The 24,807-nt window shown below is 34.0% G+C and overlaps 1 long non-coding RNA gene and 1 pseudogene across 1 annotated transcript; one reads left to right on the plus strand and one right to left on the minus strand.

The window, feature by feature from the left end:
- The first annotated feature begins 1,425 nt into the window (after window positions 1-1,425).
- Window positions 1,426-3,316, plus strand: LOC126721312 (pentatricopeptide repeat-containing protein At1g25360-like; annotated as a pseudogene).
- Window positions 3,317-12,158: 8,842 nt separating this feature from the next.
- LOC126724361 (uncharacterized) lies at window positions 12,159-13,530 on the minus strand. Its single transcript, XR_007654947.1, has 2 exons — window positions 13,347-13,530; window positions 12,159-12,314 (listed from the first exon to the last, which is right to left on the minus strand). It is a non-coding gene; the product is annotated as an uncharacterized LOC126724361 (long non-coding RNA).
- Window positions 13,531-24,807: the final 11,277 nt, after the last annotated feature.

Here is a 24,807-nt window from a genome sequence, read left to right on the forward strand (position 1 = left end):
TGGGCTGATATTATTATGCGTTTTTGAATGGGTCGGGTTGTTGTTGGACAATTAGAATGGGCTTGGGTTATTTTCTCTTCAATGGGTCGGGTTAAGAGCTTTTGCTTCGCTTAAGGATGTGGAGGCTAATCTAGGATGATCAGGTTTCGGTCAGTTGAGACTGTTACCAATTTGGGACAGACTCGAAGGTTTGCTTCATGTTACTCTCTGACTCTCTTTGTTCACTGTAAATAATATTTCGTCTGTGACTAATTTTTAGTATTAATAAATTGAAATAGTTTTGGACTTCATAACAAACACATTGGTTTTCAAACTAGTTTGCTTCTCAGATCAATGCAGTTCAGCTGTTTGATAAAATTCTTCTCAAAATATGCACAATATGCCGTCTAATATGTGTGTATTTTGTGTTTGTGTCTATGCTTTTAAGCATGCACCATTGTTTGCAGTGTGAAACCCAGACCCAGTTGAAATTTTCACCATTTCAATCGGTCTTTTTTTGGTTTGGATAAGTAACTTAATTGATAAAGGAAAAGGACTATCTCTTGTACATAATAAACACACAAGATAGTCTGAATAATTACATAAAAAATTATTACTTTTTTGTTCAATAAGTTGTTGTATTTTATTAATGGAAACGATCAATATATGCTGAAGATAATGAGCATGAGCACACAGTAACATTAAAAAATTCTGCTTAAAAAGATTGCTTCTTTCAGTTTTGTGCACAACTATTATTCAGATGGTTGTCTTATATTCTGCAATGTTCTGTCGATCAAATTGGCTACTACCTAATAATCCTAAGTAGGTGACTTTATCTACCCATTAGTAAGCCATTCTTTTTCACATCATTGCCAAAACTTCTATTTTGCAAAATGCTTTGATATGCTTATCAAAGCATTTGGATTAATTACGTTATGATTGAAATACCATTATTAGGCATGGTAACTAAATTATGGTGAACAAGTTATTGCTTATTGTTTCATTCCCAAAAGCAAAAGACTTAGAGACTAAACCTTTTGCTTAGGATAAAAAAAGATCCCTTTGATGAGAGAGTAAATCTCCTACTGTCCAGAGCAAAATACACATCGTAAAACTCTAGAAGGATCTAATTTCAACACCCACAATCTCTCTTTCTCTCTCTTATTTGATTGTGTAAATGGAAGGGGATTTTGGCTCCAAGGGTGGCTAAAATGCACCATTTCTCATTTTGGTCCATGTTTGTTTTGCATTTTGCATTTATGTGTAGTCTGGTTTTCTTAAATTTTCTTTGTAAATCGTAAATTTTAATGTAAATAACACACAGACATGCACACATGCAGGGTTTTGAAGGTGATATAAGTTTTAATAAAATGTCGTATCCTGTTAAAATTATTTGAAAATAATTTTATTTGTTAAATCTAATTTCATTGAGTTTAACAGAAAACCATGACTTGCAAGCTTTCTAAACTTGAGGAACACATTGGACATCCATACGGTGGCCAATTGTTACACTGCACAACTGCAACTATTCAACTCTTTCGTGATATGAGGTGAGACAAACTTAGGCCTGACAATTTCACTTTCACTAGTGTTCTTGGAGTGTTGGTGCTAATAGTCGAGGATGAAAAGCATTGCCAATGAAAATGCGTTGTGCCGTGCTAAAGCCGGGAACAGGGTCTGTTAGTTCAGTGTTGAATGCGCTTATATCCACTTATGTTCGGTGTGCATCTTCACCAATAGTATCATATTCTTTATTAATGGGTGCAGCTAAAATATTATTTGAGATGACAGAGAAGGATGAGTTAACATGGACGACAATTATTACAGGGTATGTGGGGAAAGGTGATCTTGATGCAGACCGTGCAATTCTTGATGACATGACTGAAAATATTGGGGGTTGCATGGAATCCAATGATTTCGGGTTATGTGCACCATGGTTTTATTCATGAGTTTACCCACACGAGTGTAATAAGTGCTTGCACTAATGCTGGATTGTTCAAACATGGAAAGCAAGTGCATGCCTTCATTTTTAAAACAAAAGAGAATCCTAAACCAGAATTTTTGCTGATAATGCATTAGTTACACTATACTGGAAATGTGGTAAAGTTGATGAAGCAAGGACGATTTTTGATAACTTGCTCATAAAAAATATTGTTTCGTGGAATGAAATCTTGTCTGCATATGTTAATTTAGGGCACATTGTGGAAGCTAAGTCCTTTTTAAAGGAGATGCCTGAGAGGAATCTTCTGGCATGGACAATGATGATATCTGGTTTAGCACAAAATGGCTTTGGGGAAGAAGGTTTGAAGTTATTCAACCAAATGAGAATAGAGGGCTTTGAGCCATATGATTCTGCATTTGCTGGAGAAATTACATCTTATGCAGTGCTGGGAGCTTTGGAGCATGGACGTCAACTCCATGCTCAACTAGTTCAGCTAGGGCATGAAACAAGCCTCTCAGCTGGAAATGCAATTATCACATTGTATGTGAGATGTGGCATTGTTGAGGCTACAAATTGTGTGTTCCTTACAATGCCTTATCTGGATTGAGTACCTTGGAATGCCATGACTGCTGCTTTAGGGCAACATGGACATGGTCTGCAAGCAATAGTACTTTCTGAACAGATGTTGAAGGAAGATATAGTGCCTAATCTGATAACTTTTCTCACATTTCTCTCTGCTTCTAGCCATGCTGGTTTAGTCAAAGGACATTGTTATTTCAATTCAATGTATGTTTGTTACGATATAGTCCTGGGTGAAGATCATTATGCTCGATTGATTGATTTGTTGGTTTGAGCTGGGAAGTTTTCAGAGGCAATTGATGTGATTGAATCAATGCCTTTTGAGCCAGGTGCACCAATTTGGAAGCCTCTTCTTGCTGGTTGCTGGATGTATGGGAACATGGATTTGGGGATTCAAGCTGCTGAACGACTTTTTGAACTAATGCCACAGCATGATAGGAACTATGTACTTTTGTCAAACATATATGCCACTGCAGGCAGGTTGATTGATGCAGCTAAGGTGTGGAAATTAATGGGGGACTGGGGGATTAAGAAAGAGCCTGGTTGTAGATGGATTGAGGTTTAAAGCAAGGTTCATGTGTTCTTGGTTGCTGATACTGTGCATAATTATCTTGAGCAATTGCCATTTGAAATGAGAAAACTTGGGTGTGTCCTTAACACAAAGTATGTGCTGCACAATATGGAGTATGAGCACAAGGATTCTGTCTTGTAACTCATAGTGAGAAGCTTGTGGTTGTTTTTGGGCTTATGAAGATTCCTCTAGGAGCCACAATTAGGGTTTTCAAGAACCTTAGGATTTGTGGCAATTACTGGTAGCCGGATATTTTGTCTGCCAATTATCTTGAGGAAGGTTATTGTCAAAAACAGAAAGCCCCGTTCTTCACTTGTTCTTTTTTGCACTCCCATGGTGGGAATTTATAAAATGGACGATCATGCCAGCTATTGATCCAACTACTCAACCATATAATTACCTCGAAAAGACTTTTAGAAAACTACATAGAGGCAGATACATGAGTTTTTGACTTCAGTCTGTATTTTCTTTAGAGAAGATGGTGTAGCTCAATGGTGCAAATATGTAGGTGGTTTGGATACCAGAGTGTGGTATGAAAGGTTAATGTACCGTATTTTGTTTTGAGGTTAGGCAAATAATATGATTGTTGGTTAAACCATTAATTATGAATATGAAATTTGTTGATATGGCCATGATGGCAATTGTAATTACATTCAATAGGTGATTTTTATAAATTTCTCAATAGAATGAGCAGCAGCCTTGGACTTTAGTTTCTGTTTTTGGCGATACTTGTTAACTGACGTTTATTTTAGTTCTTGACTGACATGTTAGCTAACTAATATTTCTTATCCTCTTACATTGATGATCCAATAATATGTGAATAGCAACGTAATTTTGCATCCAATGATTTTTCTTATACTCTTACATTGTTGATCCAATATTAAAATTTTTACTGCATGAACATTTCAAAATGCCTTCTTTTTTTAAATGATTTAATTCACATTTAAATCAGAATTCAAGGATGGCATTCGAGTTAGTTAACTTTTGCATTTGCAAATGCTTGCGAGAGTCTGATTCTGTTTTTAAGCTACATACTTTCTTTTTTATTGACTTTATCTACCTAATTTTAACCTTTGATGTGAACTTAATTAAAATTTAACTGGTTTACCTTTTTTTTTTTTTTTTTTTTTTAAACGATTCTTTCAATCAAAATTAATTAAAAAAATTACTTTACCCTCTCCTCCTCCATTATTATTGTCATGCCCCTCTCGCTATTGCCTTCGTCCCCCACCCACTCGCCTTCCTCATACTCAAGCTGTTACCCTTTTCGCTGTTATGATCTACCCTCTCACATCCCGCCTCCTCAAGCTGTTACCCTTTTTGCCGCCATCATCTACCCTCTCACATCCCGCCACCATCATCTGTTTACTGAAGCCAAACTTCATTGTTTGATTCACTTCAAAGTCAGTCATCCTTACGGTGGTTTGATCATAAGATATGAAAAGTCAGTTCATACATTTTCCTTGTAATGGCAGAATGGACAAAATACCAAGGTGGAAATATTACATCTTCTTTAGCAATGATAAAATAGTTCCCTTAACTATTAACATTCTGATTTATTGTATAATCATTATATGACTTTTTTTTTTTTTTTTTTAATATCAAATTTTAAAATTGTGTTTAATAAATTTTTATGTCATGTCATGTAACCGAACAATAATAAATTCCAAGGTTTCAAATAGGTAGATAACTAGGTTGTTATGAAACTTTTACAATTATAACATGTTTATGCTTGCTTCTTAGAAGTTTAATATAAAAAAAATAAATAAAAAACTTTGATTTTCCAATATGATTTTCCTAGTTAGCCCAAGAGTCAGTTCATTTATTTATTTATTATTTATTTTTTATAACCTGCAATTCCATTCATGAAGAAGAAATTGATGGACAGTCTAGCTTACAGACAGCAGCTAAGGCTTCTGCTAGATTGTCCTTATTGAAAACAAAAGACTATTTAAAACTATAAGAGAATTTTGCTGCTGCTTGAGCAGCTACATTGCAATCCCTTCTGACCAACGAAAGAGACATCCTAAAAAACGAGATTTAAAACCCAAAATATTGCTAATTACATTATTGATCGACCACTCAGGGGAGACGTCATTAGAGAGTAGTGGGTCTAGACGATTCTTAGCATCACTTTCAAATCTGAAATATCTCCAACCTTCACAGAGAGCAAGCTGCACAATCCAAAGCATGGCCGAGGCTTCAGCCATTATAGGTGAACTTTTTTGATGTAGTTTAGACCAGACTTTAAGAACCTCACCGTTGTTGTCTCAAGTTAAAGCTGCTAAAGAGGAGATGGGATCAGCAATGACAGCGTCAACATTCCCAGACTAGCTGGTTTGGGGCAGGAGGGGGCATTCTCATTTGCAAGTGTTGAGGTGTACTCAGCTAGCTTATGTTGAACTCTTCTGATCGAAGTGACAATGAAAAGGCCTATATTTTGAAATAAAACTTGGTTCTTGAGATACCAAATTTCATCTAGAATAATGGCCATATTGAGGTTGATCATCCATTGGTCTTCCTTAGGACAGCTAGCCTCAGGAGGGTCTAAGATCATCTTGATGATATCTTCACAATTAGAGATGCCATGCATAGCTTTGAATCCCCAGCAGCAGGTATACCACAGAGCCTTTGCGACTGAGAAATTAAGAAATAAGTGGCAATTGGATTCCACTTCTTGACGGCATAGTGCACAACTTGGGTTGTTTATCTCCATCCTTCTTTGCATGTTTTCTTTTGCAGGGAGAACATCAACCCCAATCCTCCATAGTAGCATTTTTACTCTCAGAGGCTTTGATTTTCCACAGTTACCTCCATGGTAGCTCTTGGGAAGTAGGTGTTGCAGATTCGTTGGTTAAGAGCTTGAATGTCGAGTTAACCAAGAATATCCCTTTGGAGCTTGGAGTCCAAATGAGCTTGGCTCTAGCCTCCTGCTGGAGTGAAAAGGCAAGGGAAGAGATAGGACGGCTATAAGAACTTAAATACATCACATATATATATATATATATATATATATATATATATATAAACAAACAAACAAAAACAAAGCACAAACATTGTGTTTCAGAATTTTTTTTGGTGACATTACTTTCTATGAAAACCAAATAACTTTGTCTACTAACCAGGGGCGGCTTGATGTATTTGGGGGCCTAAGGTGAAAATTGATTATTTTGTTTTAGATGCAAAATTACTACTAATTAACATGAACTACATAGAATTTTTTCTTTTTTTTAGAAATTTTATAGACAGAAAAAACTTGACAAAATTTTTCATACTTATTGATGTGGTAGATTGTAGTGATAAGTAAAAGAGTGGGGTTAGTGATAGACTTAGATGAAAACTAGTAAAAGTTTGATAACTCACCTCTTATTATTAATTTTATTTTTTTTAGAAGTGCAACATTCACAATATTTTTTTAAAACAAATCCTAAGTTTTAAGTTGTTTTTTGTTTTCTATTTGAAAATATCACTATAATTATTTTTTTGCCATTAATAATAAGTTGTAACAATCTACTACTTAGCATTAGTTGAAAAAATGTTATGAAAAATATTGTAAACGTTGCATTTTTCTCTCTTTTTTATTTGTTTCTCATATGGGAAAAAAATATTATTTTATTTATTGATTATAAATAACCCTCTTGGTTAAAATTTGAGGACCTTTTTTTTACTTGGGGCCTTAGGCGACTGCATCTTTGGCTCACCCATTCAGCCGGCCCTACCACTAACCACATGGATCTTATTGCAGTAGGAAAAACCAATGCAAGAACAGAAAAATATCTGCTTATGATTACAATGTAATGAAAACACACTAAAACAAAGAGAAAAACCAGCAGTGTTGCAATACAAACCTAATACAAATATTCATCAATAAACATGCCTCTTTCTTTGAGACGGGTCTTTCCAATACTTGGTTTACTTTATAAGGTCTGTAGGGCGAAATATTTTCCTAATGATAGCATCCTGGAAGCTCCGGTTCATCCACAATGTTCTTTTCCTTGGAGGAGTATTTTAGAGGCAAGGGATGTCATTAATAAAGGTGCTGTTTGGAGAGTGGGGAATGGAGAGTCTATTAAAATTTTGGAGCATAGTTGTTTGCCAGACCATTCCAACAGTAAGGTTCTTTCTCCAAGGACTAACACTGATGCTTTCTTTGTGAAGGACCTGTTTTTGGAAGATAGAAGGGTGTGGGATCCTGGTTTAGTGGAAAGGATTTTTTGGCCGTGGGAGGCTGAGTTGATCCAACGGATTCCAGTGAGTGAAGATGTTGAAATGGCTTGAATTTGTATGACGGTGGATTAACTTGAACAAGATTCATGCATGGCCGAAATCTTAGACTTCTTGGTTGATAAAAGTCTTGGATTCACATTGGTATAGAACACATAGCCGAAATCTTTGACTTCTATGTTGATAGAAGAATTGCATATTCTCTCATGTTCTAGAACATTATAGATGCATCCATATTTCACCTTTTAGCCGAAATGAATGACTTTATGGCATTCATGAATTGTCAAGAAGGCAAGGAAGCAAACCAAATACATGCAAGCCGAAAAGTATGACTTGATTAACAAAGTATGGAAGCTTGCATGCATTGAATGCTTAATGGATTTGCTTAGCCACTATTGTTGACTTCCTTAACAATAGAAGTCTCTAGTGTGCTCTTTGTTTTGGTATTTCGGCTAGAGCTTGGCTATAAATAGAGATGGAGCAACAAAAAGACGCTTGTATGAGAACAAGGAGAGTTCCTAAGGAGATAGCAAAATAACTTCTTCTGTGTGTGTGCACCAGAGCTAGGAAGTTGTGTCTTGCAAATTATCTAAATACAATAGGGTGTTCTCTATTTTCTTGTGAGAGAACCAAGGGTGTATTTGGGGTTTGGGCTTGTGTGAGAGTGTCTTCAAGTCATTGTTGTAATCTCCACAATTATAGTGAAAATTTATTCTGTCGCCTCCCGTGGATGTAGGCATATTGCCGAACCACGTAAATTCCCTGTGTCATATTATCTTCTCTCTCTCTTCTTTAATCTTGTGTAAACAGATTTATTTCACCCAATTTTCACAACAGAAGAGTATGTTGAAGACCTGTTGATTTGGCCTCTAACTCGTACTGGGGATTATAGTGTGCAGAGCACCTATCAGATGTTGGAGACAAATGCAAGACGATTAAATCCAGGTTCTTTTTCACTGGATGGGCAGAGCAAGGTATGGAAGATCAAGACTCCAAATAGAATTCGTCATTTTTTTTGGCGAGTTGCACGTGACTCTCTACCTACAAAACAGAATCTTCGACATCGACATGTCCCTGTTGAAGCCTCCTATTCAACGTGTGATGAGCATACGGAATCTTTAATCCATTGTTTGTGGTTGTGCGATCATGCCTAGGCAGTTTGGAAATCTAATATTAGTTTTGTCAGGTTCTACAGAAAACAATATTGGAGCATTTTCGAGTTATGGGAGGAGGTATTATGTAGCGCTTCGGAGTATCAGGTGGCTCTATTTTCTACTATTTCTTGGTGTCTGTGGCAGAGGCGGAATAGATTGAGAGAGAACCAACCAACTTGGCCGTTGAAGGAAGTTGGTGAAAGGGCAATTGTCTTAGTGAGGGAAATCTTTGATGCATGCAAGTCTGATGTTGTCCCAGAGGATTCCTCTTCCTTTTTCAGTGGAGATGGTAGAAGCCATGGCAGCTCTTTTTGCGCAAGGAAGTTGTCTATCTAAGGAATAAAGCAAATGCAAAGTAAATGGTAGCTCTTTTTGACCCATAATAATAAATAATATATTATAAGGAATATAAAAAATAAAACAATGAAAAGTAAAGTAAAAAAAATCAAAATAAAGCAAATGCAAAGCACCTAACCTATCTGGGAAAGAGTTAAAAAAAAAAGGTCATGGGTCATCCGGTTTGGGAGAAAGTATACTATATTTTAGTAATACCAACTCAGCATTTATTTTGGTATTTCCTATTCATTTATAAATGAGTGATACATGTTCCAAAAAAACCACATCAACCTGTTGCATTGGACCAAAGCAAAAGCCAATTTTATCCTAAAAAATTTCAAACCAGTGCCACTTTCTTCCACACTTTACCAAACCTGAAATTGCAAAACCGATATGTTTCTCTCTCTGTCTCAAATGCTCCCTCTCCTTTCTCTCTCTCTCTCTCACCCCGAACCTCACTACCAAATACAGCCATTGTCGTGCATTGCTGGTCCAGCGAGATCGGAATTTGTATCCTTTGAAAACCTTGAAAATCATCTTTATTCTATTTCTGGCATCATTGTTAGAACCTGCACCACTTTCTCAGTCATCGATTCCAACACCCAACGATGCAAAGGGGTAATTTTTCCTTTTTATCTGCTTCTTTTCAATACTTTTTCACATCTTTTTCATTTTCTTTTTATTTACTTGCAAACTACTGCTGGGAGGCATATTTGAGCATGGAAAGGAGACAAATTTTTTATTTTCTTTTTATTTCTTTGCAACTATGGATGGGAGACATTTTTTTTCAATACTTTTTCACATCTTTTTCATTTTCTTTTTATTTACTTGCAAACTACTGCTGGGAGGCATATTTGAGCGTGGAAAGAAGACAAATTTTTTATTTTCTTTTTATTTCTTTGCAACTATGGATGGGAGGCATTTTTTTTTCTTTTCTGATAAAAGTTTAGAAGATGGGAGGCACATTTGAGTGTGGAAAGGAGATCGATTTTTCAGTTTCTTTTTATTTATTTGCAACTATAGATGGGTTTTTTTCACTTATCACCACACAAAATAATGCAAAGGCTCATTTTAGCGTGGAAAGGAGATAGATAGGAATACTAGAACTTGAAACTTGTTGTATATGTGATAGCCTAAAAAAGAAGTTTATTTTTGATATATATCCCAGTTTTTGTGAAACAAAGAGTTTAAGAAACTCATCAGGATATTGAAACTGATCTGTCTCTCTTTGAATTTGGCATTGGTGCAAGGATGTGATGCTTCTGTTCTATTCGGTTTGCTGAAGGAATTGATTCCAATAGTTAGTCTCTTTCTAAAAGTCTCCGCTAAGGCATTCAATCTATCTCTTCCTTTGTCTTTTTTTTTTTTTTTTAGTTTTAAGTCTCTGATTGTGTAATTATGGAAAACTATGAGTTTTGTCTATTCAAGTTGTTCATTCAATATTCTTTTTCATGATTAGGCTATACTAGTAATGGATTTTTCAGAAAATGCTCTTGATACAGTTGGTGACAATGAAAAAAAGTGAAAATCATGAAATATAATATTGGGTAAATACTATGAAATTAAACTTGGAATGCTAGTGAGTTCCTAAGGAGAAGCATATAACCTTTATAATAAGTATCAAGTATGCTTTAAACAAGGGGTTTGGCATTCGAAAAGGGGAGATGGTGGATCAAAATTAGATTATGACTGTTTTGAGAATACTATTTTTTATACCACTTATTAAACTAATAAGTATAACTTAATATGTGCACTATTTGTGGGAATCAATCGTCATTAGAACAATGTTTTAATTGGTCGTGCCTTGTTAACAGATGAGACTATTGAGAAGAAGTGGAAAAGATGAGAAGTGTAAAATATGCAACTAGTTCACTAGCTCAGCAAGCTAGTTCTATGATACATGGTATGTTCAAAAGTACTATTTTAGTCTCTCTTTTTTTCTTAGCTTTGCTTGTTAAGTTAAACCATTTGTTACTATCTTCTCTTTTTCTTAGGAGATATTCAATCATCATTATTTTCCCCGGAGTTGTCTATTACTTATCCCATGTTTAGTTATACATGAATGCTTCAAGAAAGTACCTTAATGTCACACATGAGCTAGGTACAATATGTTACTTTATAAACTTTTTACATTAGGGGAAAAAAAAAAGGCCCTTTAACATATAAATTTTTTTTCCAGGGCCCTACTTCAAGATTCTGAAGAATGATGGAGAACGTTTTTGGACAGTTTTTTGGAATAGCAAACTACACAAATATATGCACAACTAGTGGACAATATTTTTGGGCAACATATTTGACTTGGACAGTTTTTTAGATGGGATATCTAACAATTTGGACAATTGATATCTTTTGTAACAACTCTTTTGGATACATTTTGTAACTAATGTGGCTAAACAAAAATGATAGATTCTATATGAAAATGATGAATATTTTTAAATGTAATGGTAAAGTTCATTTCTATATGTGCATCTTTGAATAAGACAATTGTGGATGAAGGTCGTAAAATTCATTAAGGGAGAGGTTGATAATTTTGGAGGGTGATTACAATTCCTCCCATCTAGACAATTTGCAAATAGTCTTGGAGATGACTTCGGAGTTCTCATTTTCTTTTGCTTAAAGTTAACCTTACAAAGGACTTTTGTTCAATACGCGCAAAATTTAATTGTATTAAGGGTTTGTTTGGATATCATTTATTGCTAAAAACTGAAAACTGAAAACTGAAAACTGAAAACACTGTAGTAAAATAATTTTCAAATGTGTGAATAGTGCCATGAGATCCAGTTTTAAAGTTGTTTTTGTTGAAAAAAGTAGTTTGCGAGTCCTGTGAATAGTGCACGAGATCCACTGTTTTAAACGTAGACACAAATGTGCACCAAATAATCTATATCCAAACTCATGCTAAGATGAACTAAATACATTGATGTGCTCTCTAATTTGTGTTGCCAAAATGTTTAGCCATTCAATCTTCAATTTTTCTGAAATCCAACAATTATAATCAATTTACAAAACAATTTAATACATCAAATTTGAATTTGAGCTTTATGAGTAAATTGTTGTGCAATCATAAAATTCTGCTTAAAACTAGATCAGTCTTTACTTCATAATTTTTTTTCACCTTTGGGCGAGGTCCACCTCCATATATAATGATGAAAACTCAAGCATGCTTTATTTTATCCTAATTGGCTTGAAGATAATATTTGCAATTACAAACTTGAAAACAATATCTTAGCGAAAAACAAACTTGAAAACAATATAATTGTCCACTATTCATATATGAAAGTTGTATGACAAACATGAAATGAAACAATCTACTTATAAGACTTTTTTCTTAAATTATGGCTCTCAAAACAACTTGCGAGCATACAATTGCCTAAGTAGAAGACCTCAAATGTCTTCTTTTCTCAACATTCATAAATATAGATAGTGAGACAATTTGCAAATCACATCTTCCATCATTAACCCAGCATAAGCTACTTGATATTCGCTTTCAATGTTTTACAGCATTTAAGCTCCAGCCTTGGAGATTTATCTGTACAAAAAAAAGAAAAAAGAAAAAAGAAAAAAAGAAGGCACTCACATAAGAATAAGAAATTAAAGTACCTAACACAATCATAGGCATTAAACAGTACTAGTAATTGCAGAGTAAAATACAAAAACTATATGAATACTGAATAGCTTTGCCACTACAAATTTCCAACAAATCTGATGGTATCAAAAATAAATTCAAAGAAAGAAAATAGAATTTCATTCACTCATTTTGGGAATGATTAAACCCCAAACTTTTACTAAATGAAATGTATAAATTCAGTAAAACGAAAATGATATCCACCAATGAAACAGTCATGAAAGAAAATGTTAATAGCTATGTAGTAAGTATCACCAACAACAATGACATTGAAGACACAATTAAGAACATCAAACGTGCTAATAAGCATGTTATGTGTTATATCATACCTTTACGGCTTTACCAACAGTAAACTAAGACAAAGTATTGTACCTATCAAAGAATATGTCTAATTCCTCTTATCAAAATTATCCATTGACTGCCCACCTTCTCCTACAACGAGCTCTCTGCGTACAAAACTTCCTTGCAACCACCTTTTCTTTTGTACTACAACTCTACTGAGCCTAACACCACGTTTTCAAAAACCAAATAAATAAACAACAGAAAATAAAAATATTTTATTAACATAACTGATAATGGAAACAAAATTAACAGAAAATTTATAGTAAAAATAAATGTAATTTGTGCTTAGAATTCCAGATTATATTATTTCTTTGTAACTTTTAGTCTTCTAATTCTCCAATACCATAAAAGGATCTTTACGTTACAAAACTAGTCTACACATTCATATAAATATAATGGGTAAAAATAATAGATAAGCATAGTAACTTCAAATTTTTGGCCTGATCCGAACCTACCCACAAATTGCTATTTTCTTCATCCATACTTTTGAATACATTTTGGAGGTAGAGATAAGGGCTATCAGTGTATATGGATATTTTTAAAAAGAAAAAGAAAAAGAAAAAAAAGGAGAAAATTACCCCAAAGAGAGAATACCTAGAGGTGGTCGGAACCGCAAGTAGGGATGGTGCTTTGTGGTGGTCGGAACTGAAGGTAATGGCTATAGTTTGTGGTGGTCATAACTAAAGGTTGGGGAGAGTGGTGCGGTGAGGAAATGGAAGCTGTAGTTGCAGGTAGAATGGAGTTTGGGAGAGAGAGAGAGAGAGAGAGAGAGAGAGAGAGAGAGAGAGAGAGAGAGAGAGAGAGAGAGAGAGAGAGAGAGAGAGAGAGAGAGAGAGAGAGAGAGAGAGAGAGAGAGAGAAGAACTAAAGAAGAGTAAAGTTGATTTGGGAATTAGATTCCAAAAAGCGAAAGAAGGAGAGAGAGGAGTCATAAGGCGGGGTTTTGAAAAAAATTCAAGGTCAAGATGGTCTTTTTGTTTGGATTAGTAGAGGAGTCTGGTGTGATTTTTTGAACAACAAAATAGATGTCGAGTTGGTATTATTGAAACATAGACATGACAAAATGGGTCCAAATTTTTTGACCTGACCGACCCGAACTTTTTTAAAACTTTTTTTGGGTAAAAAATAAAATAAAATAAAGACAATATTGATTTAATTATTTGTTGTGAGTTTTAAGGAAACAATTGAAACATTTACATAACTACATGCAAATTAATTGAAAGATGAATGGTTGAGCATTCTGTAATGAGTAAAGCTTTTAGATATCAAATAGCAAAGTACATGCCAAGATAATTTGGTTACAGTACAGTTAAAAACATAGATTTAAAATTGTAGACGTGCGAGAAACATTCACAAGTGTGAAAATAGTGAAGCCAAAGTATCACATTAATATAAATTATGAATGCTTAGACCTATTTTTTTAACAATTTATGTCCAAAATAAACGGATTTTCAAAAAAAATTATGATATTTCTTAGAGTGTGTGTTGTTTAACAATGATATGATATTCATAAAAGAGACAATGTATAAATAAGTAAACAATCAAACTTTAATGTATATCTCAAATTGAAATAGAGTGCCAACCACAATTGACAATAAGTCATGATTGTAAATTTCTTATATTTTTTTTATTTATTTTTTGTCAAATGAATTATCCAATAAGTCCTTTGTAATTTTGTTTTATATTTTGGGATGTTGATATTGTATAGAAATAAAACTTGTGTATTTGTTTTACTTATCTTTGTGTTATTTTGTTTTAGATAGTAATGTTAGGATTTGTATAATTTTAAAATTATTGAATAAGTATTAATAAGTGTAGTTTATTCTTGATATAAGTGGTGAATTCAAAGTAATGCATTTTACATCAAGTAGTTTGTTGCATGACTTTCCAAATGGCAAATACATGTTGTTTTCTTTATAAAAAAAATTCATGTGAAAAATACAGGTCAACCGGACCCAACCCGACCCGCAACCCGATTGACCCGAACTCGTTTTTAACCTGCTTAAAATGACCCGTTTTTTACCTGCAACCTGTTTAACCCGCAACCCGATTAACCCGACCCGTACTCGACCTGACCCGCCTGTTTTGCCATGTCTAAACATGGTATACTTTCTCAATTAGGGGAGCTTAATTGGGAATTCACTCTCTGCCATAAATAACCATTTTCAGGTGTTCACTGAGGCTGCATTAGAGTTTCAAGGCGTATTGAGGATACATTGAATATGTTCTATATCATAAATATAAATAAATTGCACAAAGAATAACCAAGAAACTACTGACCAATGAAGGTAAATATTCAATGGATGTAAAGTCAACATTACAATCAATGAATGAATGACATAATAGACAAAACACTGAAACATTGATTTTCAGAACTTTAACAGTAAAATTAACTTACTCTGACTTCTTGTCTTGATGCCTCAGATGGATAATTGTTAACTGCAGGAGAAAGTCTAATCAGAGTACTTGGGGGAAGTAGGCCCATCCCCAACTGGGCTGCGAGAACTACAGCCCATGAGCATGCCATCACCTGGTTTTCTATGCTGTAAAAGTACATAATCAACAATTAGTTTTAAGGGTAATGTAATTAGAGCAAGAGCCAGAACAACAAAATGTGATACAAAACGCAACTTCAATAAGGACTCATACAAAAACATATATCAACTATGAAGGGCCTAAAAAAAAAAAAAAAGTGTTAGGACATATGTAGTTCAGGTTAGGAACATATGTCAATTTAGAATTGGCTAATCTTTGGACAAAACGCACTTTACTTGTAATTGGGTAGATTTAGAATGTGTTTACTACTTCAAGAAACAAGGTTTCAAGTTCAAGTGTTAAAGCCATGCAAGTCTGTCCAAGAATCAAGTGAAGAAGTGTTGAATTTTAAAACTCGACAGCTAGTATCTATCGAGGCTTAAAAGACTATTTTAGCCCGAGACTCGACTGCTGCTTGATAGATAGGATATCTATTGAGGTTTATGAAAACCAATTTTCCAGATCTGATTTCACTCCAATTCGTGAATAGATGTTGGGGTTTTCTTTTCTCACAACCCTAAACATATATAAAGATTGTTTTAAGGGTCGTCGCAGATGATGCAACGAAATGCAAAGGTTTCTCAAAAGCATATTGTGAACCGGAGACATATGCCTTAGTTCATCTTTCTATTCAAGAAACTGCTGTGTTTGTACACCGTAGAGTTTTGTAATCAAGCAACTTCGTGATCTTCATCGTGTGATGAACTGAAGAACTTTGTAGCCAACATTCCTTCTCAAGTTGGTGATTAAGTCGCATATTAGGAGCCGTGCATTAAAAGGAGATATTGTCACTACAGAACAAGTCCAATTGAGTATTGGGGTAAGGGTTCAACTATAAGTTGGTATAAGGTACTAGGATTCCTTTACTTGTAATCGCTTGTAATAACAGTGGATTCTCGGGAATGGTGACCTTAAAATCACTCGGTGTGGTTTTTGCCATGTAGGTTTTCCCCATTTGTAAACAAATTACCGTGTCAATTTATTTTCCATTGAATATTTAGTTTAATTGGTGATTTGTTTGTGTTGCCACGCATATTGTATGTGAATCTAATTAATTAATCAACTTGGCTAATTAATTGGTTAATTCATCACATGGGGTTAATACATTATTGGCCTATCAAAAAGAGCTTCAAAAATATTTTGTTCATGAAAGAGAGCATTAACCACAAGGTGGAAACAGTTACAATTTTACCAAAAAGGGATTCAAAATACCTGTACTATGTAGACTTCTTTGAGACCTAAAATTTAAGCTTAATGAAAAACATCTACCCTCTAACTTCTTCAAGATAAGTTTTTAAAATTGGAAAAAGTAGCAACACACATGCTAGGAGGAATATATATATATATATATATATATATGTCCACACTGTCAACGGCAGAAATTCACTTCCTTATTGATTTGTCGTGGGTAAGAGCCAACCACGACAAGCAGGGAGATAGTACCTATTGGTAGAACCTTAATTCCTCCAAAGCTGATCAATGACACACTTACTGGATGAAGTAACTCCTTCTTAATTCTCATTTGCTGGAAGGTTAGATAGTAGAGAATATCGGCTGAACTCCAGTTGTCCACTAACACCCTTCTAGTTGTATAATTTGCAATTGTCAGAGTAATGACAATAGCATCATCATGAGGGTGGTGAAGTCTTCTTGCATCTTCATATGTAAAAATTATGGCTAGCTCATCGTCTTTGATCATCCTTGGTAGTCGTCTAGATATCTGAACATTTTGAACTTCCTGTAGATAAGTCTTCTTGGCTTTGAACAAGCTTCTTGTTGACATGCCCCTACAATGATCTTTATTTCTCCAAATGGTGGACGCACTGGTTCTTCAACACTTATACTCTGTCACATCACAATTGTGGTAAGAATTGGTTTTACAAATGAAATTTATAATGTGTTGTAAAATTTATAAGAAGTAATTTATATCAGAATTTTTTTTTTAATTTTTAATTTTTTTAATAAATTTTGAAATCTAAAAACAACCTTATGGAAATGTGTATAACGTTGCAAATAGGGTGGCAAAATAGGACAGTGAATTTTGTTCCATGTTAGTGCAATTCTTCAAAGCCTAACTTTTGCCTTAATCATTGGAGTGTTTTCAAGACCTCAAATTATTTCATAATTTCTTTGTCACAATTCTATTGTGGCAGACTGTAAATATTTACTTATCATTTACATATTGGCCTACTATTTTTTATCTATTACTTATACTCTGCCACACCATAGTTGTAGCAAGAATTGGTTCTTACAACTGAAATTTTATAATGGATTGTTAAATTTCTACGAAGTAATTTGTATTAGAAATTGTTTTTTTAAAAGTTCTTTAATTTTAAATTCTCAAATCTATAAACAACCTTATGGAATTGTGTACCACCTTGCAAATATGGTGGCAAAATTGGATGATATGAATTTTGTTAATGTTAATATAATTCTTTAAAGTCCAACTATTGCCTTAATCATTGAAATGGTTCTACGATCACAAACTATTTCACAACTTCTTTGTTAGAATTCTGTTTTGACAAACTATAAATGGTTGCTTATCACTTATATATTTACCGGCCATTTTTTGTCCACCATTTATATTCTATCATGTCATAGTTGTGGCAAGAATTGGTATTATAATGGAATGTTAAATTTATATGAAGTAATTTATATTAGAAATTATTTTTTAAAACTATTTAATTTTAAATTCTCAAATCTAAAAACAACCTTATAGAATTGTGTTCCACATTGCAAATAGGGTGATAAAATAGGATGATATGAATTTTGTTCCATGTTAATACAAATTTTCAAAGCCAGCTTTTGCCTTAATCATTGAAGTGGTTCTAGGACCACAAACTATTTCACATTGAAAGCATGATAGGCCCACGTACATGATCCATAAAGTAAAGATGTCAACAATGTGAGAAAATTGAAAACAAGACAGGTTTAGTACACAACAAAGTCATTTGTCGTACCATTATTGAGGGTTAATATCATTCTAGAGCATCACTTATCTATTATCATATGAAACTTGAGAGCAATCAGAGCTATAAAAGTATAAACCGACTTTTCTAAAGGTCCAAAATATATTTACCAGCCATTTTTTGTCCACCATTTATATTCTGTCATGTCATAGTTGTGGCAAGAATTGGTATTATAATGGGATGTTAAATTTATATGAAGGAATTTATATTAGAAATTATTTTTAAAATTATTTAATTTTAAATTCTCAAATCTAAAAACAACCTTATGGAATTGTGTTCCACATTGCAAATAGGGTGACAAAATAGGACGATATGAATTTTGTTCCATGTTAATATAATTTTCCAAAGCCAGCTTTTGCTTTAATCATTGAAGTGGTTCTAGGACCACAAACTATTTCACAATGAAAGTATGATAGGCCCACGTACATGATCCATAAATTAAAGAAGTCAATAATGAGTACACAACAAAGTCATTTGTCGTACCATTATTGAGGGTAAATATCATTCTAGAGCATAACTTACCTGTTATCATATGAAACTTGAGAGCAATCAGAGCTATAAAAGTATAAACCGACCTTTTTAAAGGTCCAAAATAACTAGAAAGGTGAGAACATTATGAACCATACATTATAAATAGTGCAATTCTTTAAACATTATGAACCATACATTATGAATAGTGCAATTCTTTAACTACGTATACCTTGAATTGTTGAAATTGGTAGAAATCAAAGTTTCGAAGCCACTAAAAATACCCATCATTTTTCTTGTTCTCATTTTTCCTTTCCTTAATTTTGACTTTAATGGCAGAAAAAATTGTTCACGTTACGTGTGTTAAGTGCAATTCTTTAACTAGCTGCCAACTTACTTTTCGATGGTTAGAGCATTAGCATCCGAAATTGCATAACAATTCCTATTTTAACATTTAAAAAGTTACTTTAGCTATTATACAATATACCTAACATCCAAGTTTTTTATTTTAACATACAACACATTAAAATAATATAAATTATACAATTAAATAATATAAAATGTTAGGTTCTAAAAGTTTAGAACAATTGGCAAATCGTCTTGTGTAGATATAGATCCTAGAGTCTATAGGTATTATTAGACAATGCTCAAGGTGATTCAAGTCAAGATTCAAGAACATACAAGCTGAAGAAAGAAGATTTCAGAATTTGCTTGGTTCGACCGATCGAGAGACAGGCTCGATCGATCGAGAGTCGTATCTGCAAAATTTTAATTAAGCTTGAATAGTAGTTCAAGCCCAAAAAGGATTAGGGTTTCAGATCTACTTCTTCTAGTATATAAAGGAAACCCTAAGCACGTTTTTATAAGGCTTTTTAGAGAGAGAAGAGTGTGCCTCTTTTGTTTCTAGGGTTTTGTACCCAAAAAACTCTCTAGGCGTTATTCCTTGATGAATCTCAAGATTCGGTGTTGTAGAAGTTGCTGTCTTCTCTAGTCATCAAAGGAGTTGATGATATAAACCTTCAAGGGTGGTCTTGGAGTCCCAAACAGGAGAGGGTTATGGTGTTTGGTGGTAATTTACTAAACCACACTCTGGCTGGACCTTTCAAGGTGGTAGGAAAGGCTTTGCACATAATTTCATCTGGAACACCTTGAAGATTCCTGGTTGTTCTAAAAGTGGCAATGTGATCGCAGGGGTCAGTGTCCCATCATATGAATCCAGGGTAGGCATTTTAAACTTGGAAGAGAATGGATGATTTATGATGGACGCGATAAAGGGGGAATCAGTCTTGTGGACGAGATTATCCACATAATTTGCTCTCCTCATAGAATCTTTCATGTCTTCCATGACTCTTTTCATTTGGTCCATCTCTCTCTCTCCAAATGTGAAACCCTGCGAGTGACGATACCCCTAGACTGGTCTCCTTTAGTGTTATTCTTAGCACCTTCATTTCCTGAATTTTGGCCTCATTCTCCACCATGGTATTAACATTGTTTGTTGACTTCTCTAGTTAACTCATGATTCCGTTGTGTCAATTCTACCATCACTGCTGCCATGAACTGTAATCGTTGTTTAACGGTCATGGGGGGTGGTGGTGCACGATTTGGATGACTGGAGGCATTCCCACTCTCCTAGTGTCTTGGACTAATGGCCATTAACCTAGTCCGACCCATCCGGCCTTTTTGTCTTGGAAAGCGGAAAAGTTAGTACTTAGAAACTTTTTAACTCTCTTCTTCCCCACAAATGGCACCAATTGATGATGTATGAAAATCAGTAGGCTGAAATACTTCGGGCTATGGTAATGGCTGTAAGTCCTAAAAGGAAAGAAAGAACTGTCAAAGGTGACCGGTGTGAACTAGCCAAGGATCCTTGACAGTTAAGTTAGTTTTCTCTCTAGTACACAAGGATAAAAAATAGTGAATGGTTAGAACTTAACTTGGGTGAATGAGATTTGATCCTTTTTATAGAGAGTTAGATGTGGGTCTACTTGTTTGGATTCACTACCATCATGGGTAATGTGGGCAGTTTTTAGAGAAAATGGGGTATGTGAAGCGTAGTTCGAGGAATCTCTTCCACGTGTTAAGAGCAACATGTCGTGGTTTGTTCATGTAGAACCTTTGGAGAATTCTTTGTAGAATTTACTAAGTATAATTTGGTCGTCCATGGATCTAGTCATCTATGAATATAGTCTTATAGTCTTTTATGGACGAGTTCTTTCAATTGGATTTTATTATTCCTGACGAAGGGTCTTCTTCATGCATTTTGTCATTCTTGGATGGTTTTCTTTAGACGTAGTCTGGTCATGGACGATAACCAAGGACGGATTATACTTAATTGATTCCCATCAAATAGTATTAAAAAAAACTATCCAACCCATAGGTTCAACCCGACCTAACCCTAATCCATATGGGTTGGGTTGAACCCCTGTAATGGGTTAGGTTGGGTTGTATTTTTTATAAACCATCATGGTGAGTTAGGTCGAAAAATCTCCTCAATCTGACCCAACTCGATCCATGCACACCCCTGCTTGAGACCAATGAGAGCTATAAAAATAAAGATAAAATATAACTTGTCCCTATCAAACCTAACCAAGAAAGCAAGAACATTTTAAATAGTAACATTTGGAATCATGTATATCCTAAAATCACTCACCCACAATGAGGGTGATAATATTAATGTTATGAGAAAACTCTCTCTACTGGGTATGGATTATTCACTACTTGGAAATATTTTGGAATAAATAAAGACATTAGTGGCTGATCTTCGCAATTACTATTTCTAATGTGTCAGGTGATTTGGTAACTCAGTGGCGCACTCTTTAGCTAAATTTGTTAGTTTATCTCTAATGATATAACTTGGATGAAAGGCCCTCCTCCCCTTGCCTTAGAGGCTCTATTCTTTAATGTAAATGTTTCTCTTTTATAAATGATAGTCTTTTGAGCCTAAAAATAATTAATATATATAAACTCAAATTAGCTAAGTTTCGCTTTCACCTGTCAAGAGTAGAACTTCTATTCAAATACCAAAATTGGAGCTAGATGATCCACCCGATAGAGAGATTATTGATATATGTTGTTATTATTATTATTTTTTTTTTCTTTGCACGTAAAAAGCTAAAACAAATAAAAACACGTATTAGAGCATGTACCCACAATAAATCAAATGATGCAAAAATCGTCACAATTAACAAGAGATTTTTTAAAACCCTATTCCCCCCCCCCCCCCCTCTGTTAGTGAATTTAATTGTGATTAATGCATTGTAAAATTAGTGTTAATAGTAAACTTAGTGAAAGTGATGTTACTATAATTAGACTTGACTTCAATCCAATGCATTGAAGCACTAAACTCATGCTTTACCTGTTCTAATTACAATTTATCACTTTAATAAATTGTAAAAAGCTTTACATCTCTAACATGACACTATTCCATGTTATCATATTTATCCTCACTTCACGCTTCTATTCAATAGCGACTTCCAAAACTTTGCATTGCAGGGGTTTCAAATTCTATTACCCCAACACGCCTTAAGTGCAATTCATTAGCTTGGGAATATCAAAAGGAGGGGGGGGGGGGGGAGGAGGTTGTATTTTAGAATCAATATGTTTTCAAATAGTTGATTTGAAAAGTTGAAAGCCCTCTTATTGGATGATCATGATACCTCTTGGAAATTGAAATTCTTAGACAGTTATAGTTATGGTTGTTGATCACCCAAAGAATATTTGTTTCAAATAAATTGAGCTAATATATAATACAAACTAAAAGAATTCTTCGTGTTACATGTATTAAGTGCAATTCTTTAACTACCTTGAAAGTTGAAATCAGTAGAAATCAAAATTTTGAAGCCACTAAAAATATCAATTCTTTTTGTTTTTGTTTCTTTATTTGGATGTTGTATATTAATTTGGATTCAACTCATTCATGAAATTAAAACTTTTGTTTTATTTTGACTAAATGGGATGACCCAATACATTTTGGGATAGAAGGTGATAAATTTAGAAAATTTTTTAATATTTAAAAAGCAATTATTCAATTATATATGTCTTTCTTTTGAACCCATTCTTCTTGCTTTTGAAGATACAAAATTACTATTATAGCTTTTGTATTTAGATTTTATTAATATCATTTTTTACAAGTTTTTAGGAAAATCGATTGTCAATAATTATTCAACATATTCATAATAATTAAGCTCATAGCATTTTTTTTTTTCCTTTTTGTGAAACAATTGCGTTGGATTATTGGCCCAATATTTTTGAGGCCTTCTTAAAGTTGGGAAAAGAATGTAAAATCTTTATAAAACCCTAGTATGGGGTCTAGTGGTCTAGCGCCACAACCAACTTGCAATCATATATATGAGACTTATTAGCACTAGTGTTGTTGGCTAATGTGAGAATCCTATAGTATACCTTATTAGAGAAATGATATGTCCACAACATTTTTACAATATTTTTACAACAAATTTTAAGTGGTAGGTTGTTACTGGTTGTTATTATTGGGACCAAAAAGTAATTTTAGTGTTAGGTTTAAATTTGAACCAATAATAACTAACCACCTATGATTTGTTGTAAAAATATTGTGAAAATGTTGTGAACGTAGCACCTTTCATCTTATTAAATAGGACATGATTTGCTCTGATGTTTACCATTTTTTTTTTTATTTAGCAGAAAAAGAAAAAAAGAACAATTATCAGTATACCTATACAAGGAAAATGGTCGTAATCTCACATTTGTAAAAATAACATAAGACTAAGAAACAAACAAACACTAGATGGAGTCGGCCATCTCCATGATAACATATTAGCATTGGGTCAGTCAGAAATCAAATTTGAACTCATTGAAAAAAAAAAAAAATCATAACACTTTTTCACACGTGGCAATCAAATATATATACATATATATATATATATATATATATAATATGAAAATTGTAATTTTATTAAGACGAAGATAAAAACATTACATCTTGAGTTAAAGTGGACTTAATGAATGAAGGATTTTTCCTCTATCCATGTTACATAATTGCTAATATTCTTGACGTGCTGAGCTAACAAATGAGCAAGACGATTACCTTGTCTTTTAATATGTGTAACTAGAACCAGGCAAGACTCTCTAAACTTGTATTAAATCCTATCAATTGTATTAACAATTCGTAGTTGCTTTACTGGAATCATTTAAGGCGTTGAAAACAATCTTTGAATCACATTCGCACAGCGCAATCGAATTGATACACACCTTTAAACAGAAATCTTCAAATAATCCATATAAAGGAATTTCATCCCATATTATTATTGAGACAATAATCGAGACCTATCCTATCTTTAACTTATACGTACGTGGCTATATATATGCCATTTGCATTTATGTATGAAATAGGTACGCATAATTCTCGATTCCTCGTACTGTAGAGGTAGACTTTGTCAGTGCCTTAGAAGAATATAATACCCGAAAAGGTTGAGAAACACAAAATGTTTGGCACTTCTTTGCCAAGCATAATTGAGTCAACACATTTAATGGTATTTACTGTACATTTGTCGTATTAACATCAAAAGGCTATCAAGATCCAATTGTCAAATACTTGAGGTACCTTCAAATAAAATACTTGAGAGGTACGGCCAAAATGGCCCATTAGCATTAATTTTTGAAATATTTAGCAACAGAGCACTGTTTCGGAAATAATTAGGGAAATACCACTTTTTCTGGTACTCGAGCATGGTAAGCTCGAGTACCATCTTTTCATTGGTCAAACATCTTCTCAAAAAAAAAAACGCCGCTATAGGGCCCGAAAACGTCACTATAGGGCTTAAAAACGCCACTATAACGCCCCTTGAACCTGTTATGGGACTTCTAAAAAAAATTTGTAGGAAAACGCCGCTATAGGGCCCAAAAACGTCACTATAGGGCTTAAAAACGCCACTATAGGGCCCCTTGAACCTGTTATGGGACTAAAAATTTTTTTGCAAGAAAACGCCGCTATAGGGCCCGAAAACGTCACTATAGGGCTTAAAAACGCCACTATAGGGATCCTTGAATATGGGGCGATGGTGAATTAAAAAAACATGGTACTCGAGCTCCCCAAGCTCAAGTACCAGA

This window comes from Quercus robur, chromosome 4, assembly GCF_932294415.1.
Source record: "Quercus robur chromosome 4, dhQueRobu3.1, whole genome shotgun sequence".
NCBI classification, from domain to species: Eukaryota; Viridiplantae; Streptophyta; class Magnoliopsida; order Fagales; family Fagaceae; genus Quercus; species Quercus robur.